Source organism: Beta vulgaris, chromosome 4 (genome assembly GCF_026745355.1).
Source record: "Beta vulgaris subsp. vulgaris cultivar EL10 chromosome 4, EL10.2, whole genome shotgun sequence".
Lineage (NCBI taxonomy): Eukaryota > Viridiplantae > Streptophyta > Magnoliopsida > Caryophyllales > Amaranthaceae > Beta > Beta vulgaris.
In genome coordinates this window covers 38,966,206-38,972,709 of record NC_079205.1, presented here as the reverse complement: position 1 = coordinate 38,972,709, position 6,504 = coordinate 38,966,206, and the positions used below count along the sequence as shown (strand labels likewise).

Genomic DNA, 6,504 nt, shown 5'->3' with positions numbered 1-6,504 from the left:
AAACAATATTTAGCAAATCCTAGAAAATACAATTACATGAAAAAATAAACTTCCAAAGAATCCATACTTTCTATATTCAACCAAACGAGCACTAAAACGTATCCTTCATTTCTAAATTTATGAGTTAAAGATCCTTTTCTAAGATTTTAGATCCCTTGTCAGTTGTTGGTTAAAAAAAATCTTAAAATCCATTCTCTGAGATTAGCTTAACCTCCTCACCAACCCAATTTAAATTAGAAAAGGGAACACCAGCAGCAGAATAAAACTTTAGGAATGACAGCGTCTGATACCTTGAGACTTCAGAGTTTCTTCAAACATGCTAGTTGCTACCATAAACCAGTTGTCTGGAAAACATTTCCTAGGACTTCCTCATAATTCAAATTTCACAGACAAGATGAAGTAACATATACTTTTTCCGGTAATAGATTTACATCATTGACCAACTCGCAACGAGCTATACTACAATTTTAAGAGGAAAGAATAATACGAAAATCAAACGCATAATCAAAATGAAGGAAAATCAGACAAAATATATGACAGCATCGTCAAGATCTCTTAGAAAGGCTAGAAATCATGTTGAGGCTTCTTCACCAAAATCTGATTGTACTCAGGTCTTGCTGTCTGCAATGAAGAAGAATAGTGGTAAGATAAAGCTAGCATGCCAAACGTCTACCAATAACTAATCAAGCTACTAAGTTGATGGCCAAAAACACAATAATGAACTTCCTCAACAAAACCTTGATCAATACTCTGTTTCAGAATGGTTGCTAATTTTGCTTGTCCGACTGTAAACTTCGCAGATTACTTGCTTTCATGACATCATAACAAATGCTTCAAAATGATAATCCTACAAAATACTCTTAGGCAATTTGTTTTGTTTCAAAATACAAGTCTTTTTACAATATAAATACAGCATTAGATGCCATTTTATGATATCAATGTAAGATTACAGGTGTTTTATATGGTCAACACAATACCTGACTTCATTTAAACCAGCGATACTAATTTTACTGAAGTAAACTTGAATATATTTATAACAGCAGCAGTACATATATTGACAAGTTTAAATGCAAAAATTTGAGAGCTTCGACCAGACAAGTCAATAAGTAATTTATTACAAGATGAAGGTAGTATTTCTTTTTTCGGCCAAGAGTAATACAAGTACTTCAAACTTAGTATGCATCAACCTCCTCTCCTAGCTGCCTTAATGATGCATCACATGCTGAACAACAATCCCCATTATTAAACCACAGGAAATTCAGATGATCATCTATGATAACTCATCCACAATATTCAGACTCGTGTGTTTGTCAACTTCTACATTTCTATCATCGTATGAGATTTAAGGTTTGGCTAACAATAGCCCTAAGAGCTATGGAAGAACATCTAAAATATTTACCAAAATAGTCAAATAGAATTAAATTGGGATTTCATGACAGAATCACAATGTAATTCAGTATCAATATTTCATATAACGATCAGCATCTCAAAGCATCATGTCCAGAACATATGTAGCATCAAGTGCATCCCAAGCTCAATACTGATGGAAGCTTAAAAAGCCCTGAGAAAGCTAGTGGTTGTGGAGTAATCAGAGGAAAAGGTTGGAGGTAGTTTATTGGCTTCTCAGTTAATCTGAAGTATTAACTCCTCAGAGGCGGAGCTCAGGCTACCAGAGAGGATCTGAAATTAGCTACAGAAATCAGATTAACTGAGAAGTTGATGCCAAAGCATTTAGAGTGATGTTAGAGCACGGCGAAAGAAAATATGTATCATGAACTGTGTGCTGGCTGCTTAAAAATTGAGAAAGGCCCTAGAGGAGCATTCTCCACATTAGACGTGAGGCTAATATGGTAGCCCATGACCTTGCAAGGCTGTGGCTCCATATGAAGAAGGAGAAAAAAAAATGCTGTTATGCCAGATTGTATTCATGATGCAATTGAGATGGAAATCAACTGAGTCCCCCTTCTGGGCTAGTATTGGTCTGGGTAGTGTCTGTTGCAGTGGTTCCCTGTTCCTCTTATTGTGCTTAGTCCCTGTAGCTTGTATTGGACTCTGTTGCTGTCTTTTGGTAGTCACACTGTTCTCTCTTTCGTTGGTGAGTCTCTTGTAGGTTGTAAAATACTTTCATGTGATCGCTATGGTACTGGTTTCCTTGTTTGCTCTTGAGGAAAAAAAGGTTCATCCCAAGCTCATCTAGGGAAGAAATATTTAGTGCTGCGAGTTCATAACTTAGGCCTAACAGTAGCGCTGGCACTGGCCACTACTTGGCAGTGAGCTACCGCAACTTTTGGCTATGGCTTTAATTCCTACTATTGAGCACAAGCCATAATGACTAAACAGCTCCAGCCAAAGAGCACCTAGTCAATGATGCAGCTTGAAATGACAGTGGGTCATGCTATGCTGCCCCGAGTTCCTTGTCGTGGTGCCAATGCGTTGGCAAGGCACGGCCAAATACCTTCATGTAATCCCAAACCAAATCCTGGTCTAGCCCACATGCCTAGTGGGTCAGGCTACCACATGCTACTTTGTGCCCTTTGGGTAGATTTCAAAGTATTTACGGAACAATTTGATCGTACAACCTTCATAACTTTGATTGCTGCTTATAATTTTATATAAATTCATGTATTTTAGGTTTTACAAAAATTAAAAGAAACCATTTACATTAATTTTCAATCATTCAAAAAAAAAAAAATCTGTCCTAGCGACTAAATAGAATACTATTATTACCAAGTTACTGAAAAAGGTTAGAAGTATTTGTAATATACTCAGAATATAATTATTTGGAAAAGGCAGTTTTAATGAATAATGTAATTGAAAAGAAAATTTCAAGGCCAGCAGGCTGAGCTGTATGCCCAGTCCACGGGTCAATTCCATGCTATCCACTGTGCATGGCTACACAGTACACACACTCTTCTAGGTATATATACCAGCTAAGGCATCTAAATCACAAGAAAACAATAACAGAGACGACTCGGAAGATGTAATAGAGGATGCAAGTCCCTCTGCTATCCTCTATAGTTGGCTCTGTCTTGCAGAAAAATCAAACATTGAAGCAATGCTCTCGTGCTGCATTCAATGTTGCGAAACTAATTAGCTCATACAGTAAATCACCCCTCACCACCAGCTAGAAATTGCTCATCCTGTCAAATTCTAGGGCACAGATAGCTATTGTCACTAGTACCTTAATTAGTGGCAGTTTGAATAGTTACTGTCCCATTTGTCATACAATAGATATTTGGTTTCCCCACTCCACTATCTCTCTCCCATGATGACCCACAGTCCCACATTCATTAATTTTGTTGCACAGAAATTTAGTAATGCACATTAAATATTTCAGTTTGGTGGGGGACATTAGTGGAGCCAGATTATCAATATCAACGTTACTAACATTTCACTATAGTTACTGTCAGCATAAGTGAAAAAGTAACTTCAACGTGATATATTTTATCAGCAAACTGATTAAGGAAATGCAAATTCATTCATTTGATAAAGGTCATTCTGACATAGCAGCACAAGCAATGTTACAAAGGAAGATTTTTGTAACAACTCATAGAGCACTTGACATGTAAGAAATACTAGATTCTATTGGAGCTCTTTCTCAAACAACAATTATATTAAGCAGATGGTTTGAGAGCCCATATGTTTTATGAAACAAGTTAGTAAGTAAAAGACCATGTTACTATCAGTCTATCACAAATTCTACCCCTCATCAGGAACATGTAGTTCACTAATTAATTTGGAGCATTGAGAAGAAAATAGTCACTATCCTTAAATAGTGGTAAATCACAAAAGGATTTACCTCCACTTGAATCAAGAGATGGAGACCTAATGACACAAGATCTACAAAAAAGTTCTTTAACATTGTCAAAGATGATATGATCAAATTATCATTTCAGGGTTAACAATTTGTGTAGATAGGGGAATTCGGAGGAAAATAGAAAGAAGGGAAAACACGGGATTGATTTTCCTTTTGTTTAGATACAACACTAGAGAAGGGAAGGGAAGGCAAGAGAGCTAGAACAATACATTTTCCCTTCCCTCTTCGTAAATTACCAATATTGTTAAGATCTGAAAGGAGAATGCAAGCTCACGCTTCCGTCTCGATCCCTCTCTTTCCCACCCGCCCTTTCCCTTCATCATTTTTGTCCTAAGGAAGTGTAAGTGTAACTCATACCATGAAATGAAAACATGACTAAAAGTCTAAAGCATAAATACTGCTGCTAATCCAACATTGGACGCATTCCCATCGAAAGAGCACATACACTTTGTTCGAATAGCATTGAAGGAAACGGGAAGGGAGATCAAAAATAGAGAAAAGATAGGATAGTTAGGGGACAGAAAGAATGAGCTCCCGTTCTTCTTCCAAATCTTTCAAAGTTTATTCACCGGGAATGGAAAATAGATCCCTCCAATTGCTTTTCCTTCCTTTTTCCTATATCGTATCCAAACAAGGAAAATGAACCTCTCCCTTTCCCGCCAAATCCCCTATCCAAACATAGGTGTTAAACCCTTCCACTAAACTATTAACTAGAACCAACCAATGCCTACCCAAGAGAGACAACGATCTTCAAAACATCCACACCTTCACCAACTCTAATTGGCAAATCAACGCATCAGGCGGTCCAGCCTACGCTCAAACACGATAATTCACTACATTACTTGGAATTCTCATTCAATCACAAGAAACCCCTTTGTACAACAATTTTGGTACATATACTAGACATTCTTGGACATAAATTAAAAACAATAACATCCAGCAACTCAAGTAGCATAGGAAGAGACTACATCACAAAACGATACCACAAAAGCTGAAGCATCAAATATACGCATACAATCCAAAAACACATTGAAGCAAAATATCAATCAAAATCAAAATCGGTAAAACTAACAACAGTCCATATCAGTGAGAAAGTAGAAGATTTAATTAATTAAGAAAATTCGACAGGATTACAGAAATGAGGAGAGATGAAAAGGGGGACTTACGAGATTCCTGAAGAAAAAGAAAGCGATGAAGAAGAAGAGAAAGAAAAAAATCTCAAATTCGGCGGCACGAAGATAGAGGTAAATGGTGGTGACAAGCGACGGTTGTTGCCGCTTCGATCCTTTCCCCGCCATATTTTCTCACTCCTCTGCAACTCTCCCTCTTCGTTGAATCAGTTTTTGATGTCTTCGACGTCCCTGCCTTCGGTAAGAATTTCAATTTTATTGTGATCTTGCTAAGACTAAGCACTAAGCACTCCAATATTGACTATTTCTATCCAACAAAATGGTGAATACTGAATAGTAGGTGTATCACGGTGGTTTTGTTTGTGAGGTGCTTGTGTGGGTGGGGTGGGGGGAGTGGGGTGCGACTTGCGAGTTGTGTAGGGTTTTAAGAGCATCCTTAATGATAAGTGAAAAAAAAAGATCAAGTATTCAATTTTAAAAGGGTGCTCTTAATAACGAGTGAGAAAAAGATTGAGTGGTGATTGAAAAAAAAAATGGTATGGAATGAGTGAAAAGATGATCATGCATGGGAGTGGGACTCACTCCCTGACCTGGCGAAAATCAATTTTTTTTTTTGCTTATTTTCGAGTCTAAATTCATCATGTTGGCTGGAAAAAAAAAAGCAAAGAAAAAATAATTTTGTCAAGATTCTAAAGCATAAATATTGCTAAAAAAATGTTATTTAAAAGTAAATAATAAACATATTGTTGAATGGTGGTGGGGTGATGAGAGAGAAAAAATAGTTGGGTGGGGTAAAAAAGTATTTGGGTAGGCAAAAGTAGTTGGGATGATTTTTTTTTTTTTTGTTTAATTGTTAAGAAAAAAGTGGGAAAAGATTGTGGGATGATCTTATTTTTCAATCATCAATAATGATGCTCTAAGGTTGCAATAAATGTCACTTCTTTATTAATTCGTTAGGTGGGTGCTGCTTCTTCAAGAGTTTGATTTTGAGATGGAGAGAAAGGGAACGGAAAATGTGGTAGCTGATCATCTTTCTCGCCTCCTTCTTGATGAGAAGGTCTTGGATCCTGACGAGACCCTTATTGAAAAAGATTTGAGAGAAAAAGCATTATTCGTCATTCTGAATAATGAGATTCCATTGTTCGCGGATTATAGGAACTATTTGGCTTGTGGGATTGAACCTCATGGTTTTAATTCTCAACAAAGGAAATGATTTTTCAAGGATGTTTCGAGGTTCTATTGGGATGACCCTCTCTTGTTTAAGAAGTGTGTCGATGGTGTGTTTAGAAGATGTGTGCCCAATTATGAGATAACCTTGGTGTTGAATCATTGTCATACCTTGGCATGTGGAGAGGGGTGAGAAATCACTCCTAGAAAGCCTTGTTTTTAAGAAGATTCGGTTGATTGGATTGGATCTCTTAAGTCACTTTTGTGCTTCCTAATCATCTTTCTTCTTGTGTTTGATTGGTCTACTAAATCTTGGTATGAACTCATTTAGCTTGCATGTCATGTTTGTAGCTTTGCACATAGAGCATTTAGGCTAGTGTATTGCATGGT

At 37.0% G+C, this 6,504-nt stretch overlaps 1 long non-coding RNA gene across 1 annotated transcript; it reads right to left on the bottom strand.

The window, feature by feature from the left end:
• Positions 1-305: 305 nt before the first annotated feature.
• LOC104891233 (uncharacterized) lies at positions 306-5,564 on the bottom strand. Its single transcript, XR_789763.4, has 2 exons — positions 4,984-5,564; positions 306-621 (listed from the first exon to the last, which is right to left on the bottom strand). It is a non-coding gene; the product is annotated as an uncharacterized LOC104891233 (long non-coding RNA).
• Between the last annotated feature and the right edge of the window lie 940 nt (positions 5,565-6,504).